The sequence below is a fragment of the Calonectris borealis genome, chromosome W, assembly GCF_964195595.1.
Source record: "Calonectris borealis chromosome W, bCalBor7.hap1.2, whole genome shotgun sequence".
Lineage (NCBI taxonomy): Eukaryota > Metazoa > Chordata > Aves > Procellariiformes > Procellariidae > Calonectris > Calonectris borealis.
The window spans coordinates 9,013,572-9,035,082 of record NC_134351.1 but is presented as its reverse complement, the minus strand read 5'-3'; positions in this window follow the sequence as shown (position 1 = coordinate 9,035,082).

Below are 21,511 nucleotides of genomic sequence, written 5' to 3'. Positions count from 1 at the left end.
CTATAAAATACATCTGTTCAGTTCAAATATATAACTGCATTTCATTACCATCTGGAAAAGTACAACCGTTTTGTCACACTTTTAGTTTATTTTGAGGCAAATCATTCTCCCAATCCCAGTTCACTGAATCTCTGCCTCTCCCATTGTGAGTGAAGCTCAATATTAAAGCTTTAAATTCTTGTGAAGAAAATTGCCATCCTCAATTCATTTCATCCTGAGGTAGCTGTACCTTGAAGGATACAACTTCCACTGCCTTGTCTTGGACCCTGATCTGGTGGACGTCCATTGCTCATTAAGCTGAAAGAGGTGTAGCCATTTACGGGATGTTTCTGGACTTTGGTGTGTGGGGGACACTGAATGCTGTCAAGACTGGAGTGGTTTTGTGCAGGTCAAGAGCTTTCTGATCCTGGTGACTGTAAACAATGAAAGTGGAAGCACTTCTGCATTATCCCACCAACTGGGCACTGACTGCCTGGGGAACAGCTTTGCAGAAAAGGACTTGGGGGGTCCTGGTAGACACTAAGTTGACCAAGAGCCAGCAATGCACCTTTGCGGAGATGTTGGCTAACCACATACTGGGCTACGTTACCAAATGCATTGGCAGTAGGTTGAGGGAAGTGGTATTATATTCCATTCAACATTAGTGAAACCAAATCTGGAGTACTGCATCACCCCTGTATGAGAAATATATTGAAAAACTCAGGCTTGTCCAGCAGAGAGCTACCAAGATGTATGGGTGCCCAGAGCACAAGACATACAAGGAGAAACTGAGAGAGCTGGGTTTATTCAGTCTTAAGAAAAGCAGAATAAACAAATGTCATTAAATACGTATCAAATAGTTAAAGAGATGGTGGAGCCAGACTCTTTTTGGAGGTAGACACTGAAAAGACAAGAGGTTACAGAAAGTGAAATTTCAATTAGAAATTAGGAAAAAAAATCTCACGATCAGGGTGGTCTAACATTAAAGCAGAGGCCCAGACAAGAGATCTCCATTCCTGGAGATACTCAAAACTTGGCTGAACAAGGGCCTAAGCCAAATGATATAACTTTTAAATTGGCCCAGCTTTGAGCCAGGCTGACCCTTCAGGAGTCCCTCACAACCGAGATTACTCTATGATTCTATGATTCTCTAATCTTAAATTTGGGAAGCTGGAGTTCATAAATCAGGTTATCTGGCCTCACAGGTACTGACTCAAAGGTCTAATTATAGATGTTCTACTGAAAACCATAATAACCATAAAAATAACCATAAAGTCCATATGGTTAAATTCTGTCCATATCAGAATAAAATTAAAGCTATTAAAGCTATTAATTAAAGCTCAAGTAACATGAAAGAAAAAACAAATAATTAAATAACTTTTCATTTAAAAAAAAACCCAAAACAAACCAACAAACAAACCTTTCAGGAAGAAGATTTTCAATATTACATTAAATAAATAAAAAACAACCTATGCAATTTACAGTTTAATCCTTAAATGAGATAATTTGTAAATAACCTAGTCGAGCCTTTAAAAAATCCTAGAAAACTCATGTGAAAAAAAAGACTTAGAAGGCAAATATTTTTTAAAATTAATTCTGGATGACATCTGAAAACAAAACCAACAACAAAAGCAAGCCCAAATAACTAATGTTTCTCACCTCCTTAGGAGCAATCCCAGGAAGGGAATTTGTGTTTCTTGTCTGGGATCACATTCTTATTTCCTCTCCAGCAATTCAGCTTCTCTCTAATGTCTAGTTTTGCAGGAGTTCAGGGCAAGTCTCTCTACTGCTTCATAGCCATGTAGTCTGTAAAGGATATTTCAGCTGATCATTTATCTCTTAAGGCAGACTGTAAAAGAAAAAAGGACCCAAATCAGAAGGAAATTTCTTTTTACATTTCTTTGACTATGGATAGGGGGAACCTCCGGGGGTTTATGGGACCAGGACCAGGAAAGGACACAAAGGGGTTGTGTTCTGCCTCAGAATTATGTGACTACTTGTGTCAGGTGACTTTGAATTCTTTCTGCACCTTTTAGTGGGCAGTGTGTTCAGTGGGGCTATTTGGTTGCTAAGCTCTACTGCTTGTATAACATTTGTTTACGTCGATGCATACCACAGCAGTTCAAAAACGTTCTGGGATATCTGCACATATTCATGACAACAACCTGGAAAAGAGAGTATGAAGTAAGGTGAATGAGAAACATTGCCACTCAGTGACCAGTATTCCCTAGGTCTCAGTGTCCAGAGTTTCCATTAAGAAATTGTGAAATGCCCTGGTAGTCTCATTTGGGCTCTCATTATGTCATTACAGCTCTTCCCCACTCCCCTCCGGAGTATGACTTTGTGGCGAGGTTTTATACAGGAAGGACAATAGATCTCAACAACTGAGTCCTGCTTATCTTCTCAACTGTTCCTCTGTGTAATATCCCAGAGCCAAAAGGACAGACAGAAGTACATACTGAAAAGCCTGTTCCGAAGAAATTCAGAGCACCTAGTTGTGTGAACAGATGTGAAGGTCAGTGCCTTCTGACGTGCTCTGGGTTTTATATGCAGATGAAGTAGGAACTAATATTTACCCCATCCATATATTGCAGCCTAGAAAGACTGAAAGACTAAGACTGGCAGGTGATCTTCGACCCCATGCAGAACTTCAACCCTATCCATTTAAATGATGTTTTTCCCTGTGATGACGACAGCTTTTTTTACAGTTTCAGGGGATATGGTCAGTCTCTTGGAGATACAGGCTTTCCTTTGTGTTGCAGGTGCCTGCTTTGCCTTCATCCTAGGGCAGAAAAATCCACAACTGCACCACCCCTGCTATCATATGTACTCACAGCCAGGGAGCTTGTTTTGAGATGTAGTTTCCAGCCTCTCAGTTCTTTCAGAACCATATTGGACTTTCCTAATCTGATGTGCAGAATCCCTTGGCACCTCTCAGATTCTCGTTAGGAAAGAGTGAACCTGTCATATAGCTTCATGGACATTCACCACATCCATACTTCAACTAATATTGTCTTCCTTGTGAATGATACCACTTTATCATGGCTGTCTGAAGATAGAACTTTTTACTTCCCAGGGAGGCAGTTATAAAGACAGGCTCTTAGTCTTTTCTGGCCTGGAAGGGGAAGGACCAACAAATGCTGCATTTACTAGGAATATGAGACAGAATTTCTTCAAGGCAGTAAAGGCATTTAACATGCTCATCTGTCACTAGAATTTGACTGTCACAACAGGGGCAAATTTTTTAAGTCTAGGGATTTTAGGAAAGCCCTGGCTGTGGAGAGGTTTAATAAATGTCCCAGACTGGGTAAAGAAAGATGTGTCAAGTTATTCGTTCTGATTGAAACAAAAAAATGGGTATAAAACTAATTCTACCCTGTCGGCCACATAACACTGGGAAAGGGAAATGTAAGCTAAAAGGAGGGAGCAAATGGTTGCAATGTATTTACGTGTCCTGTGGCAAAGAGCCCAGAGAGTAGAAGGTGACTGTCTCCAAGAGTACAGAATAATAGAAATACTTATAACATCAGTTGTGAGCAACCATAGTGCTAAGCAACACAGTAAATAGGAGTCACAAGTATTAATCAATGGGTAAGTATCTTTATCAGAACCTATCACCTTATGCTCCTTTTATAATTAAGGGAAAGAGAGATCAGTATATCCAAAGGATGATTCCTCTCATCCAAAAACAGGTAGATCAGCTTGATTGCCATCTGGACATGCCACCTTTCCTTCAATGACTGTGAAAGCCTAAACTGACCTGTACATCTAAGTTCAGATGCCTAAATGTAAGTGATAAAAATCACACCAATGTGACTCTCACAATAACACTAGTCATTTAACTTAATGATGGAGTGAAACAGTCAAAGAGTGTAATAGAACAGACATAATGCCGGTCATTTCACAAAATGTCTGAAAATTTCAGTTATTTCATGAAATGACTGCTTTCACCATCTGAGTGTAACATACAGCTAGAATTAGAAATGAACAAGCTACAACCACGTTCTTAGTTACTGCATTTGTATCTGAGCACAGTTGTTCTCTCACTGTGGCTAAATCCTTATGTAGGTTCTTATCACAAAACTTTGTATTGCGGTTCCTCTTTAGCAGATAACAATTTTTGCTGTTCTGTTCTTTTTTTCCCCCCTATTGTTACCAAAATAATAATGATTATAAACATCACTTTAAAAGGATGCCATGCTAGGGATGGCTGTGCTGCAATATATCATTCTGAACTCTACTGTATTTGTTTATGGTGAAGCATTTTATATTAATGTTTCCATTGCTTATCACAGACACTGGCATTATAAGTGCTTAAGTCAACTCAGCTCAGTTATTTATTAGGATGGATTTCACTGCCATTTCCTTGAGTAAAATCCTTCCTGTCCCCATTCAGGGAAGCTGGTTTATTCCTGCCAATCACTGCTACTTGACTGTCTTTACCCATCACACAATTCAGTCCATCAGCATTAAATAAATTAATAATACATTGGATTCCTGATAATTAATAATTACGCCTTTCAGACAAACAACTTCTTAGGATTATGTGCACAGGTTAAAAAAATGGAAAATTTAGAGCAATTAGAAAACAATCTAGCACCTGAACATCCAGTCATATGCCAAATTTCAGGTGTTAGAAACCTCGACCCTTGAATTCCAAGTTCAACATTTCTGGGCTATTCTGATTCTTGGTATTCCACACAGTTTCCTGAAATACGCTTTCTATTCAAGGCCTTGACCTTTACTGATGAATATTAACTATAAGTGTTCATAAGAAACTGTGCTTCCCTGTCTTCCTTGGTAACTTTCCTGTGCATCAGTTGTTATTTTTCCATAGTGAACACCTCAGGTGGCAGCAGTGAGATGATGTGGTTTTTATCTGATCCTTTACCTGTAAGCTGCCTTCCTTAGGCTACTCTTGAATATGCATTTTTTTCTCCAGTTTCTTTTCTTGAGTGCCTCCCAACAGAGAAGATTTTGCATCAGGGTCTCCTCTGCTATAAGCAGAAGCTCTTATGTTGGACTCAGTGGAGCTGGACTACAGAGCAGCTGATGGTTTAACCGTATGTTATTACTTCTTCACCTATCAAACACATGTATGTAACTACAATTCCTTGTTTAGTGCTTACTTGAATGTATCGACACTAAAATGTTTAACAGGCTGCAGCTTAGAAGTGTCCTAGAAAAAAAATGCATTTTGAGAAGGGATTTGTAGCTATTAGAAAAAAGACGGACAGAGAAAGATCATATACAATGCTTAGCCAAGCCCTGTTTGGAGACAATATGATATTCTTTGCCCTCTAATTAGCTTCTCGTCAGGGGAAAAAAAAAAATCCGGTCCAACTTAGGTGTGAGCAGTTGAATTTGATAGTGACCAAACAGAATTCCACTAAATGAGGGGGTCAAATGCAGTTACAATTTCAGGTTTCATGTAAAAAGAACTCTGAGTGCTGGATTTTGTAAGATTATCTTCAATTTTTTTTTTCCCAAAGCTATATGTATATTCTTTAAATGTAGATGGACTTGTTACTCCTTTTTCTTCTCTTTTATTATTTTTTTTGTCTGCATCTTGAAGAATTGTGCTAAGAATGCTACCTTGAGTGGAGAGGTGGAAACAAGAACCCAATGGTATTGTAGTCCGTGGTATGTCCTATTATGTGGAAAAAATAACTACCAAAATGCATGCATTGTTTGATAGCTAATCCTAACAAATAGGCAGACCTGTGTAACTAATTGATTTTTCACTTGGCTGGTAGACCCAAAAAGATTTTTCTTTTCCTCACTGAAAAAAAAACCCAAAACCTTGGAGAGAAACAAAAGACCAATCTGTTTTGTTTTCATATCTCTTAACTTGTTTGAAATTGCTAAAGGAGCTTTTTTAAAAAATGTAAGTTTCATTTTTGTTTGAAAATACAAAACGGAAATAATGTGACTTTACCCCTTCTGGAGGCATGAAAATCTTTTTGTTCATTATGATTCAGTGTGCAAATAGTTCTTGTACCACAGCATCTCAGCCCATGGGCTGACATCCCGTCCTGTCCCCAGGGTCCTGCCTGGCCATCCTGAGGCTGTGTCTGACACTCGCTACTCACTGTGAGCCTGATCCTTCCCCCCACCCGTGAGCTCAGCCTAGCCCTGTCACCATGGACCAGAAAGATCATGGTGAAAAACTGAAAAAGAGCTGTTATGTGATTTTACAATGGTATATATTGGGTTAACTGATTTCAACATGGCAAAGATACCAAGTTCAACTTCAGAAAGCATCTACATATGTGTATAATACAAAGTCTGTGAGATAGTATTTCTAGTACTGGTATTTATACCATTTAAGTTAAGGAAGTGCTAAAGACCTTTGCTGGGTAAAGAATTTTAGGAAAACAAATTTTGTGGAATTAAAAAAATCTAGTGGTATAATCCAATAGTAATGAGCGCAATCTGATAGTAAGTCATATTGAAAGCTCAGCAAAAGAAGAGGTTTCTGGTATATCAAAAGGCATGGTAGTTAAGTTTACTATTTCCTGGCGAAAGAAGTATTAAAAGAATAAATAAACATAGTTGCTCCATGAAGGACTGTTTTCAGAGCACAAAAAGAACCACTAGTTCCCAGGGCATGTGTCATTACTTGTCATGATCAGCAGTAATTGGTTTAATTTTATCCAAGAAAAATACTTTGGAAAAGTAATCGAAAATCTGGGGAGGTAACAGAAAAGGAGGAAAATGAGTATAATATTGATTTTTGAAAAAAAAAAAAGAAAAAGAATGACCATGGTAGTTATAACTTCTTAGGCCCAACTGAAAACTACACTGAAATAATGGATCAAATACTACAAAATAATAATTAGGGAACTTCTGGATAACTTTATGAGAACAATAAGCACTGTGGGCTTATCAAAGGAAAGTAGTGGAGATCCTCACTGCATTGCACCTAATATAGCTTTCAGTATCTACAAAAAAATAGAGAAAAAACAAATTTATGCCACTAGTAAGTCAAGAGTTTTCTCTGAATTGCTTATAGAGCCATCCACAGGAGGTGTCCTGAAGCTGTGGGAGGAACCTATATCAAAATTCTTCTGCTGTGCATTTTGATAAAGCAGTTGAACATGCATTTTTCATAACAGAAACTTGTGTCACAATTTCTGAGGTGTGTCATTCTTCAGATGCTAAAGAAAAATTTCTTGGGTTCCTGGTATGAAAAGGGAGATCTTCTGAAGTCCTGAAAACAGCCAAGAGATGGTAAGAATGTTTCTCAGACTTTTTGATTTTCACCATAATGACATTTTGCACTCACCGAGAAATTCATTTGGAGTGCATCCTTTGTTTGGGACAGCGCCATAGCCCTTGTAATATTATTGCACGCCACTACAATAAAGAATGAGTCATTTTACATCTATCTGACTGTATAGGAGCTAGATTTTGGAGAGACTTTTGCTGTCCACCTTAGCTGAGAATGTCATCAGTCCACCTGAGTCTTTGCCTGAAGGTGTAAGCCCATGCTGGTAAAAAATGACACGTATACAAGAAGTCCTTCCCCGCCCACCTCCAAATAAAAAAATACCTAAACCATAGCCAAGTGGCAGCAAACTTTCACGTCTGTTCCATCCTCATAGCGAGTGCTTAATTATTTGGGTTGGCAAGAAGCAGTCTGGGCTAAAATGAGACCTTCATAAAGAAAAAACAATTTTCACTTAAATGCCACCTTAAACCTGAAGAATTGAAAAGCTTTACAGATATTAAACAAGTCATCCTTAATCATGTAAACTTCTCAGCTGAGTAATTCTACTGAGGTTGATAAAATTACTCTCAGGAGTCAGTGCTACCTGCTGAAGTAAAAGTGGTCGGGACTGGGCCCTCACTTTCACCACCCTGCTCTGAACTACAAATGTTATTAAGGGTCATTATTAATCAAAATCTCACAGATGGGGAAACTGAGCCATCAAGAAGTGATATATTAAAGGTCATAGAATAAATCCTGGTTGCAGAAGCTAGATGAAATGATTTCTAGCCCTTTTCTTTAAACATAAGGTTAACATTTCTCATCATAAGAAATTTATGTGCATGCAAAGATTCTTAGAAATATAGTAATAAGTAAATAAATAAATAACTGTATGTATGGATATATGAGATCTGGGGGTTTCCAAAGTAGAGACTTCTCTACTGCTTTAACTGCATCCAAGCTAACTGGCTAACAGTGGGAATGTACTTGGTTGAAAAAACATTTTGATTAAGATGTACTCTGTTCCTATGTGTTTGTGGGTAAGAAAAGTAATAATTTACTTTTAAATTAATTTTCAAGGTCATAAGAAACTCCACTTTGATGGTTACCTGCATTTCAGTGTGTGATGGGCCTATGGGGTGCAGGAAATGGATGATGAACCACATGGAAAATGAGCAATTTCTAACAATAGATAAACTGTTTGGTCTAAGACAGTTTGAAAGCAAAAATTATTCTTTCATGAACATAAATAGCCATTTAGCTAAAAGATCTGGGAACAAAGGGCCCAAAGGGAGGAGCTCTTAGAGAGTAGGAGACATTTGAGTTTTGATTTTCCAAACTTCAAAGTCAAAATAGATAGAAATAGAAAGACCTACAAAGACATCCAGTTAAATTTCATTCCCTTTTTCCAGGTGTAAGTCAGTTATACTGTAAAGTTTTTGGGATCTTTATGGTTGTATAGAAAAATAAATAAGAACAAATATGTTTCAGAAGACTTTGACCAGAGGTGTGTTAGACTATATTTTTAGCTACAAAGACATCTGTTTCTTCTTGAGGAAAAAAAAAGAAAAGAAAAAAAATGAAGCGAATTTCATTAACCAACCAACCAATGAACCTCTATCCCCCTCCACTCAAAACAGGGAGAAAAGAAAGAAAGAAAAAGTTTAACAAAGGACCAGTCTTTGGTGTAAGTTGCTCACTCTGCTGATTTACACTAGTTGAAAGACACAGTTCAATATAAAGAAGAATGAAAAAAATATAATGATAATGAGCTTTTATATAGATCTCAAAGCTATTTCCTAAGCTTTGTTCTTTGGGAAGCACCTGGCACAGTCTGGGGGCTGCAATAACCTAAAAAAGAAATAAGAAAGGATCAGTTCTGTGGAGGCACAATGACTTGCCATACAACATATGGAAGATGGAGAAGCCTTAGTAGAAATGTTGATCATTGGATAGTTAGGAAAGAAAATCAATAACATATCCCTAAGTCATATTACAGTGTGCAAATACTGATATTATTGCAAATCAACATGTAATACTGTAGCATTAAGTTTTAGCTTGTAGGCTCCTTAAAGAAGCTTTAGGTTGTAAGCTCTTTGGGACTTAGGGGTAAGTTCCTTCTCTGTTGTATGCACAAGCCAGCTCACTGGAGTTTGCCAAAGGCCTGGGGTTTTTCAACAGTAGCATAACACAATCAGTTTTGTGGTGATACCTTTAACTCCATCCAAGACAATTATAAGTTTTGGATAAGTCAGGTTTCATTGTCTGCTGCACTAATGCAGTCCCTCAGCCAGCACTCAGAATATAGTAATAAAATACAATCAATGACTACAATATTCTGCTCTCTACTTGTGAGCATGAATCCTGGGAGATGCAAGGTAAGCTGCCAAGAATCTCAGGAGATGGCAAAGTTGCTCCGGACTTCATAAAATTCCGATTTCTAACTGAAATCTTATACTGATTTTAATCTTTGATTTTAGAAGGTTTTTCTTACTTTTTTTTTTTTTCCACTGATTTTGGTTCTGTCAGAGTGACTGTATGAAACTAAGGATGCTGGAGGGAGTTGAGACAGAGCCTCCATATTTTTCTAGTAAGCCAGACTGACAATACTCTTCCCTACTCTTCATTTAAAAATCTGATTAGGCTGAACTGTGCGTTGTGACAATGTGACATTCAATAGAAGGTCAATCTTTTCTCTAAATTCTGCATAAACTGTGTCATGACAGAGTAAAACTGGATATGATCAAACATACAAACGTCATGTCTTTCACATATTTGGCTTATTCAATATAGAGCACAACTGTTTTTCCACGTAACCAGGCCCCTATGTATAAATATTTTTCAATAGGAAAACAACCTCAAGGCAAACTCTTTTTACTTGGTCCAGTGGCATTTTCTCCCTCTAAAGTATACTGGGATTTGACTCCAGGTACTAAATACATCATTGATAAGTGGGAAAGAGACCAGGAAGGAAAAGGGGGAATTTGTGGAATCAGAATTACCCCTATGTAAGTATAAAAGGAAACAAAAAGGTATTTGGCAGTAAAACACATTCAGTTTGAATTTCACCTTAAATACTTACCCAGTAATCTTGGAAGCATCTCTTAAAGCCACAGGAATTTAGAGATGCCCCAGAAAAATGGACCCATGCTGTCTCCCTGCAAAGAATCACTGAATGTCAGGACAATAACTAAATTATTATTTTTCAAACTCAGTCCATATCTAAGATCAGAGTTACTGGGGAAGCACTTGCTAGTTATTGCTGATTCAGAAAGAAAAGCAAGTGTGACATGATGTAAAACTGCATGTTAAAATTAGGGTGTACACGGATTTGCTTTTAAGCTCAGCATGCTTAGGGACTGTGTAGTTAGGGCAGAGTAAAATCCTCTGGGAATTATTAGCCAACATCACATCAGCCAACCTTTTCTTGATTGACTGGGTTTCTGAGGCTGCAGCAGAGCAAACAGCAGCATTTTCCTGTATTCTGATTTCCACTTGCTGTTACAAATGGATATATGGGGGTGAGGACACGCATCCTAGTGAAACCTCTTGGTGCCTAATAATGGATGTTTCTATATACAGGCAAGTGGTATCCTATTATTCTCTACGTCCTCTGTGCAGGGAGAGCGGAAAGATAGACTATCAGGAAAAAAAGTTTGTATTCATTATTTCTTGGCCTTAAGAAAATGTGCCCATCAATCCATCAAAAACGAATTTTATTCTGTAATATTAACGTTTAAGGCTATGCTCTTCTGGCGTATTGATTCTCCATAGGCAGAAGGACTCTGAAATGGAAACAATTTTAGAAATGTAGTTTTCAGTTTCCTTAATATTGTATGTTCCTGTTATGAAAGAAAATGGCTTTTCCTTCACCCTTCTCTTCTTCTGTACTATATATATTAGTCACAGGAAAGTGGGCCAGGTTAATCTCTTGTACAAGTCCAAGGACCTTACAACTCTGTGAAATTTCCACAACCAGTTTGTTTCTTAAATAATTAAATGCCATCACATCTTTATTTATAAATATTGCAATAAAATCCTGGCCCAAAGTCAGGATTACAATCAGGATTTCTTTTTTTATTTTTCATCAAGCCCCCACACGCAGGGCAACAACTGAGTCAGGACATCGGTTAAACATATGCTTAACTTGGACTGTGCCCATAAGAATTTGAGCATTTACTACTTCTAAAAGATGGAGTTAAACATGTGCTAAGAGCTTTCCTTCATTTGTATAATTGGGGGATGTTTGGGCAACGGAAAGGTGAATCTTCAACTGCTTTGGAACCAAAATCTTGTATTTAATGAGCACTGGGGATGAGTGTTGGGGAGTGTTAAGGAAATAAATGGTGCAGTCTTGGACAAAGTTCTGGGGAACTAGATTCCAGACCTCTAAAGTTGAGGCTGGAATTGGGATGGCAGCTAAAATCTCCTCACGTCTTTACATCTGGTGCCTCTATATCGTGGCTAACATACATGAATGCTTCCACTGCCAGTGCTTCTAATGTGTGACGTGGTTTGAAATCTGTTTTTCCCTGTTGGGGAACAGAAGGTTTAGGTCTCCAGCTCTGTCAGTTTGACACCTCTTGACAGCACAGACCTCCCTCTTTGGCACTGTGTTTCTTAGCTTTTCTGTCAAATGTCTCTTGTTTTTTGAAGAAAGAAATCACTTCATTCATTATGGCTGAAATGCAGTTCTCTGCAGATTGCCAGCATATGATCTGTGCAACCCTAGGGCACTATCTGCCGGGATCTAACACAGGGCCTTCAAAAAGGACTTGAGAGACATTTTAGAGGTGAATGGATCTTGTTCTGGACCACTGCCTACAAAAGAACTTCAATGCAGGGGAAGAAAATGCACATGAAATAATATCACAGATATCAGCCAATACCCTGTTATTTATGTAACAGCTACTGATAACCCACAGAAGGTCTCTAAGCATGGCTTGCCATAGAAGATCATGTAAACAGGAACACTTGATAGACAGCTGTCCTCTTGAGCCAATAAAAAGAACAAATGTAGCTTGTTTATAAACTCTGCTAAAATGAGATCTAAATGGCATTAAAAGAAAAAAGAGAAGAAAGCTTATTTATAAACTCTGCTTCCACACTCAATAAAAGTCTGCAGGCTAAAAGTGTGAAAAGCCTTCTACCATACGGGTTTGCAAAACACATGGAAAAATAAAGATGTGTATGTTTACAGAAAATATCCCAAACTCTCAGGCTGCTCTCAGTGCCCAGGCGATGATCACAGTTGATGGGTTCCATGGTGTTGCTGTACAACTTGTTATGTCAAGCATCCATCTTGACTCAAAGATTTCGTACATCCCTGCCTGCATATCACTGCTGTGATTAATTCTGTAATTCACAGGAGGAGGAAATGCCGTGTAGACAAGGCAATAAAAGTTAGATGGAAGGAAAACTGGTTCCAGCACTACTTCTGCAGTGCTGTGGGAAAACATGATTCTTTACACCTATCTATTAATTGTAGTCAGCACCAAATACATCTCTCTGAACAATTACTCCAAGATGTAATGGTGCGATTTTGAAACACCACACAGCCTCACACACCTTCCCAATTTCTCCAGCTGAGTCACCAGATGGATCATGGTACAAAGCAGGTCCTTAAAGTTTAGCCTTTTAGTCATGTAATGATGCTTTAAGCAAGATTAGACACTGAATTATCTATGGTTCATTCCTGTATGCTTGCTCTGGAGCTCACAAAACAGTTTAGGGTGACTTCTGTTTCAAGGGTGACCCATGTTTCCATGTCTTTTTTTTAGCATCTACACTTGGCATTATTTTAGAAGGTGGATTGACCACATCTAAGTTAGAGACATGATTGGGAAGAGGCAGAACAGCAGAAGACATGCCAAGTAAAAAAGATGCTGATTTAGATCAAAGGAGCTGGGAACTTAGAAACAAAAAGTGTTCTCATTCATGACAGAAATAAAGCAGTGCCCTTTTCAGTATCTGGAGTGTGGAGTAATCATTGTCCCCCAAACAAGTTTACTATGGCTTCTTTTTAAAGCAGGTTTTGTTATGGACTGTTCTTCACTTAACTGAGATATGTTAAAGTCAAGATAGATGCCTTATTGGGACAGCTCTCAAAGAACTGATTTAGCCAATGTTAATGAACAGTAATGCCTGATGCTTAATCAGGAGAGTATTATAGGGGGAAAACCAATGCAGCAGAGATGTGTATTTAACGTATGCCAAGTGATTAAGTGGTGATTAACCAGGGGTTGAAATTCAGAGCTCTGGACTTTTAATAAAGTGTCAAATAAAGATTAAAAGGAAGAAGAAAGAGTAGTCAAAGCAGAAACTCAGTAAGCTTCTATTTTATTACTCTCTTTTTATTCAGTGTAGAGTTTTTTGAAGTCCTATATATTTGTACTCTCACATAAAGTCCTGTAATAGAGGTGGACATTTAGGATGCAATATTCAAACGCACTTAATGGATTTGAAAGCCTGCCTGTTATCAGGTTGTTTTCCGTGTTACCTAACTTTGCAATGCATTAAATGGATTCCTAACTATTTACAGTATCACTTTTAAATATAAACAGATATCTTTGTTACATCATTTGTCTTAGTTATATTAAAACTCCACTGCAAAGCACTTAGTAGCTTCACAAACCACTGATCACATTCTGCAGATTTTATCCAGCTTGGATAACAATTACTTGGGAAAGTAGCGTTACTGAAGTCAATGGACAGAGGCATCGATGTTACCGTGCCATGAATGTGGGTCGTGGAATCAAAACCTGTGGTAGCCAAACTACTTTACTGACTCCAGAGGACTTATTAACATGCAGTGGAATCTCTCAAGGTGGTTCTACTCTCCAGAGCTAATGATTCATGTCAGGTATTATCATCATGCTTCGAGTGTTGTTCAACTGCAGTCCGTCTTGTCAGAGGTGAAGGATTTCATTTCTGGATAGCACCACATGGTAGGTTTTGACTCCTCTTTTGGACAGACAGAAATGGTAGGTACCTAAAACCGGTGTGTGGGAGTAAAAGTTCCCCTTCAGGAAAAAGCAAGAAATAAGAAGTAATTAATTACATTCATGTTTTTCCTCAGCCTCAGGACTGAACAATCATGGGGGCTTGAAGAACCAGGCTCCAACTACCCTTGCATTTGTGTAGTGCTCCATGTTATTGTGAGAAGGTGGCAAATTACTGCTCAACGGTCATGTGCAGCCACTTCATGGCGCTTCCCAAATGTTTCACTGAAAAGGGAGAGGAGGAATATTAAACATCTTCTCCCAAATGATGCTTCCTAACATGGGAACTGCTGTGCTAAGATGATGAGTTTACCAGGAACTTGCCGTGCCAGGTAGACTTTGAAGGGAACACCAGCTGCAACTGAGGATGGACAATGAGTTGGACAAGAACTTAAAGGTTGCCTTAATGAATTGATTCTTCATTTTTAGAGTATTTCAGAAGTAAAAACAAACAAAAAAAAACAATAAACAAACAAAAAAAAAGAAAAAAATAGAGCAAAAAATTGGTAGCTTCGACAGTAGACTTTAAAGTATCATGTTGGCTTTACTAATACTTAGTTTCTGCAAATAGTCTGTTACTTATATCTTCACTGTTCTTACCACAGCTGAGGACTGATTTTTAAAGGGTTTTGATTGCCATAATGAAAATTAACTTCAATGAAAGTGAAGGTAGCTCAACACCTTTGAACATCAGGCTATTACAAAGTTATTATGTCATAGCTGATGGCATTGCCTAAGTCATTTCCCAGGTAGCATTACATTGCAAATGTCCATGCCCTTAACCTAGTGGTAGTTATATGCAGAAGTATTCTTTGGCAGAGAAAAAAAAAATCAATCCAGATAGTAAATCTTTATGCTGCGTGGTTTTCTGCAAAGTCAGAAAAGGCTGCACTGCAGAATTTTCCAGTGATAGTTGTTAATTTTCATGAGTGTAAAAAGTGAATGAATATAAACACTCTTATCATGCAGTGAAATAGGTACTTTTTGAAGCTGTGACATGGAGTGTCTACTTATTTTACTGCATTCCTTGCTTCAGCTGTCTGAAAAAAGGATGCTTTCTCAAACATGGAGAATCTTATCTATATTTTATTTCTTACACCAAATTTACCCCTTGGGGCTGCAGAAGGGTTCAACCTACCTTCAGTTTGAAAAGTGGGGAACTTACCCCTACAACTAATGAAAAGAAATGCGAGAGCGGGGCTCTGCCAGCTGTGGTTCAAGCCAAGCATAAGGTTTCTGTAGCAAGAGTGTTAAATGAAAAGCATTGTTTATCATGATCTTGAGGGTCTTTTTTCCACTTTTGACCATCCACACCTCTCTATCTCTCTTTTCTGTCACCAACTGGATCAAGCAGATTCCAGCATCTGGTTACCGGAACTCACAGAAATCATTTTTTTAAAGGACTCTTTAGGTAAACTATTGACCAGTCTGCCTCTAATCCAAGATCAGATGGAAAACAGATAAACACAGACATTGTCACCAAGAAAATGATAATTGCTTATCCATAAATTCTTTAAAAAAATGTGTCTTTCTCTCATCTTAGTTAGATCCATTTTTCCATCCTTTGCAACTGCAGTCCTGCAAACCTTCTTTTGAGGAAAACTTCATCAGCTCATCTCGACTGCTTGTCTTCTACAGCTGGGAATATACACGTAACACTGCAATGGAGAAGTGCTGAAATCAAGGCAAAAAAAAAAAAAGTTTCCTGAACATAGCAAGAATATGAAGAATGTTACCTTTGCCTATTCACACTGCTTATTCTTGTTTCTCCTTTTTTCCAGTGCGTTGCTCTCACAGGACTGTGAATTTTAACAGAAGGAACCATTGCCTTTAAAGTCTTCAGTATTCTCTCTGATCTTAATTTTGGACAGTTTGGGGGATTGTATTCACGTTCTCCCATTGGAAATAGCTTTTTGAAAAACTCTTCTGTGCTGAATTGTTTATTACATTCATGTAAAACAGTCAGTGGTGAAACCTGTGACCACTAGCAGAGACATATTCTTTGTTTCATCTCCCATTGTCACTGCCTGGTCTGCAGTGCTGGGCACCATTATCAGGAGAGACTTGTTTGGATAAGCAGATGCCACAATGTAACAGTCATAGCCCATTTACAAATCCAACACAGGCAGCTTAACATAATAATAATAATGAAAAAAGTCAAACATAAAATAATGGGAAAATATGTGTATTGTTTGCTCTGTTTGACATCACAAAAAAGGTGCACACTTGGGATGTTTATGCCCCAGATTGTTATTTTCTGATAATGTACCTGGTTAAAGTAAAGTTTTCCCTCTGGATGCATATATAACGCTTAGATAAGAACAATTCACAAAATCCTATTATAGTGTTGCTGTACACAAACACATTTTCGGATGCTTCAGATAATATCAGGTACATATATACAAGAGGAAAAGGTATTTCTAGGAATATCATTATTGGTGGCATATCTGTTTGAGTTTCCATAGGCACTGGTGGCTCTTTCTTTGAGGCAGACACTAAAAACATTAAAAAAATACATTTGATTTTTTCAAATGACAGTCTCTTTTAAACAAACAAACAAACAAACATACACAAAGTTTTAGTATTCTTCCTCCCCAGTAGCTACCATGATTCCTTCTTTCTCCCCAGAAAAAAAACATCACCTTTAGATGTCCAAGGTACTCTATTACTTTTAGTATATGTTTAATTCCATCCAAGAGGAAGAATGCATGAAAATTTTGAACCGTCAGGAAACATAAAATGTAACTTTTTCTTGCCTTTTAATAGCTACTTAAATAAGTAAAATATCTAGACCTTACACTCTGGGAGACACTGTTTTATTGCTGTTGCACCATCCCGAAAGGCTCTTCCAATTCCTTACCCAGCACTGAGGAAACCGATAGCTGCATTGTTGAACCACTTCTGTTTCCACAGACCTGCACTGTAACATCTATATCCACCATGAACTTCTTTCGTGACCCCATGCAAACAGTTTAATTTATCTTCGTCATCAAGACACGGGAGTAGTCTTGAGGAAATTTCTGGGTTTGCCTCTGGTTTCCATTTGGCAAGTAATTTCTCTCTTTGCGTTTTTGTTTTCCCAGCTGTGCCTAATGAATTTGAAACCAGTACTAAAGGGCATTGAGATATACGAGCCTACAGCAGAATGCTAGAGGGGGAGTTCAATCACTGCTCCTTGAATACCTATAGATAGTATTGGAACATATTCTTAGCAGAATTTACTCTGGGTGGTTAGTAGTTTGCAGGGAAATTTTAAAATAGCTTTGTAATTGTTTTAAATCTCCTATGTTTAAAATAGGTTTAAAAGTATCTGGGTGTGTATTTTACTAAAATATTCAGGCTATTCAAATATTCAAACTAATTAAAAATGGTCTTATTTCTTTCATCCAAGAATCGGCTGTACATGTTAAAGGAGATAATACCACAGGCTATAGAACAGTCAGCATTATATGAAGTCTAAAAATCAGCTTTTATAATTATAACATGTTTTAGCTTTCACTGTCTTCAGCTATACTTGGCAATATATTTATAAACATTGAATATTTTATAGCACTTATGGAAGAAAACACTTTCAATAAGAAAATCATTAACATCTTTTTAGTAGATTTAAAATAGAGCTTAAAGTGGAGATGATATAAGTATTACATTTTGTGCTTTGTATAGAGTATTTTATAAGAGCTTGTAATTGGAAGGTTGTAAATGCAATAAAGTTGTAAAGCTAGGAACCATTTGGTCAAGAATCAAGCAACTAACATGAATGTCTCCTCAAAGAACAAGACTCCTTGTACTAGACATCCAGCTGGTATAGACATTATCATAATCTCACAAAAACAGATTTTATAAAATATGCTTTAGAAAGAATCCTGACTTTCAAAAATGTAAAGAGCAAAGAGGAATGTAGGGTTATGTTAACAGAATATATCATAAACAGCTCTCATTCCACACTCTAAAAAAACTTCTTGTTGAAATCAAATCAAAACTTCCTCATGATTTCTTATTGAATGTGTTTTCTTCTAAAAGTGCTCTAAGCTTTTGGACTTGAAGAAACATTTATTTATGGCTCGAAAAGGCTCTAGAGGAGAAGGTGATTACTTGTGTACTACTCGTGTTTTCTCTTAATCTTATAGATGCTTTTTGTTTTGATCTCCTGATAACCATGAAATAGTAAAATTCTTCTGAGATATCTATCTGTAAATATTAGATTTTAGTTTGTACATATGAGCCTAACCTGTAGCAGTAACTGAGGCAGTCATCGTAAAATAAAAATGTGATTCATTTTACCACATTTTACTACCTAGCAGAAAGGAGCCTAATCTAAACTAGCCTCATAGGCTCCCCCTGTAGTGAGTACAGGAATACTGATGCTTTCATCCCTTATGATGTTTGTCATTTAAGCTACGTGGCATATAAAATGAAGCCAACCAAAGCAGAATCTTCTGCAACTACCTATCTGACAAAGGGGACATCTTAACTGACCAATTCGAATGAGATGCAAAATTTACACAGCTGAAGACAAGTGAGATGAACCTTCCAGCAAGTCAATAGGAAAAGGTCGATATCTTCATAGGGTTCTTTCTGGGGGGAGATTGTGTCCAGCTACCTTAAACACCTAAATTTACATAAACATTATCTTTCTTTGACAGCCTTCAAAGGCTTTTTTCTTTCTCTTAAACAGAGAATTGACAGACTGTTCAGTGTGCTGCTTCAGGAGGCAAATGAATTTAGGAACATGTAAAGTTTAGTTGCATCATCTTTACTTATGAAGCTTACAGAAGCCTTGTCTCAAGGACAAAAATGGACTGTAATTGTGGAATTTGATTGATTATTAACAGGGAATCTTTGAAATATAAGACCAAATACTGTTATATAGTGTATAAAGTAGCAAACGAAGACTTCAGTAAGACCGTGAATTTGTTGTTTAGCACTGGATGTGCTAATTAAGGTATATCTATGTTGAAGATTAAGCTGAAGAGAGCTTGTTATACCCATTGTTGAGGCATAGCAGAAGTGTGTTGCAAAGTTGCACTACTGAACAAAATTTAACATTCCTTCTCAGCACTGCTTATTCATTTAGGCTTAGTGGTTTTTAACCAAATTCTTCCATGTTCTGATCAACTTAGCAGAAAAGTTGAACCATTCTTGCTTGCAACTTATGTTATAGCTATAGCCTTTCTTACTAATTAAAAACATTCCTGGTCATTCAATTTGGAAAGTCCTCTTAAAGACCAACTCTTAAAAAGACTCTTCTGAGAAGTGGAAGACTGTTCCCTTACTCTTTTATAAAAAGGAAGTTCACTGCAATTTACTTGAATTTAATTTCAGCTTGTATTAAGCCATATGAAACTAAATGGCCGGAATAAATGCAAAAAGTTAAAACCTTGCCTTGAAAGGAACTCTGAGTCATTCTTACCAGATACACAGACATACAAAAGCCAGTTAGAAGTGTACTACATATGCATTAAATTGACTGCGTAGTTCTCAGCTACGTTTCTAAGGCCATGGAGGTGGTAAGGAGTGGATGAGAAGAGCTAATTTTGAATCCAGCCAAGCCTGAAAAAGATGCACGTTTTTCCTTGCCTAAAGTAAGAGAGAAGGTTATAAAATCCTTTGAAATAAAGAGGAAAATCTCCTTCTGCTCAGCTTTATAGTATGGCCAACAGCTCTTTCAGTTCACTCCTGGGAGTCTGCAGCAACCAGAGGCCTGAGAAGAAGGACTGAGAACAAAAGACAATACAACTCAACATAAAACAGCAGTATTCAATAACTCAGCATTATTCCTACCATGTGATGACATCACTGAGATGACATTAGAAGAGGTGATGTGCAGCTGGGAAGCTTTGCCACAGAACTTCATTTAAATTCTCTTTGAACAATTTTACCAGGATGTTGAAATGCTTTTGTCATATAAATGGCTGAGGGCTGCTACTCTTGAACGCCAGCTTTTTTAGAATATATATTCCTGGAGAGGACACTGAGGCTAAAATTTGGTAAACAAAGATAAGTAATGGGATTTAATACAGATTTAAAGTTCTTGATATTCATTGATTTGTCTGTCTCCAGACAACTGCTTGACTGGCTTCTTTTGATTAACTGACTTAAAGGCTTTCTTTGGTTTCATAGGATTTATTTAAGATTAGTCACATTTGCCCACTTATAAATTGCTTAGGTTCTCCATGATATACCAAATAGGATTCACCAAGCTTTTAATGAATTTTCCCATCTATAAATTATTTTAATTACCTGTGATACAGTATTACTTGTCTGCTACTAATTTTGATAATAGAGTACTTGGTTCCCTCAGGAGTCAGCTGACTCTCCAAGGTGTAATATCTTTCAAAAACCCTTTATAGAGAAATATGCAGGAGACTGAAGTAATCACTGTTTGTGTACTGTTTTGCTTTTAATTTAGGTCCTTTTTTTCTGAGAATAAAATGTTCATAGCAAAGAATCATCCATTTCTTCTTTTTTGCCTTTAATTATGACATGACAAAGAACCCGGTTCAAGAGACTAAATGAAGAGAATCAACCCTGATTCACCATCCAGACAGTCAGATATTAAGATTTAGCTTATACCTTTTATAATTTCTTCAGATTATAAATAGCTTGGAAGTTTTTAAATAAAATGAAATGGCACTCAGTAACTTGAAATAACTCCTTCTAGCCTCACAGTATTATTAGCAATCAAAAGTACTTCATGGTCATCTTTAACTTGATTATTAGTTCTTGCTAAACAGGAGCTCTTTTTATCAGGGATTTCTTTTCAGTTTGAGAAATAGGGAACCGCAAACCAGCATGTGTGACACAATATCAAGCAAACTGGAAGGAACTGTAATCAAGAACAGAACTGGCAGACAAGTAGATGGATATAATGTAATGTGAAAGAGGCAACACAACTTTTGTAGGAGGTAGTTATCCCTTACAAAATTTATTACAGTGTTTTTAAAGAGTCAGCAAACATATGGATAAAAGCACACTTGGATTTTCGAAAAGTCACTACCAAAGGCTTGTAAAGAAACTACAGTATTGCAGAAAGAACTAGGAAAGACTTTTCTTGGGTTAATAACAGCCTAAAGAAGTAGATGTGAAGTGTAGGAATAAAAGGTCAGTTTTCTTACTGGAGGGAGGTGACCAAGGGAGTCCCACAGGGATCCTTTCTGTTGCAGTGGAGACAAAATCTGTTGATGGCATTGAGGTAGTAAGGGTAATAAAAATAAATCTGACAGCCAGGAGCACAGATCTCATGATGCTGAATGATCAGGCAACAAAATGGCAGGTGAAATTCAATGCCGATAAATGCAAAGTAATGAAAAAGGGGAAG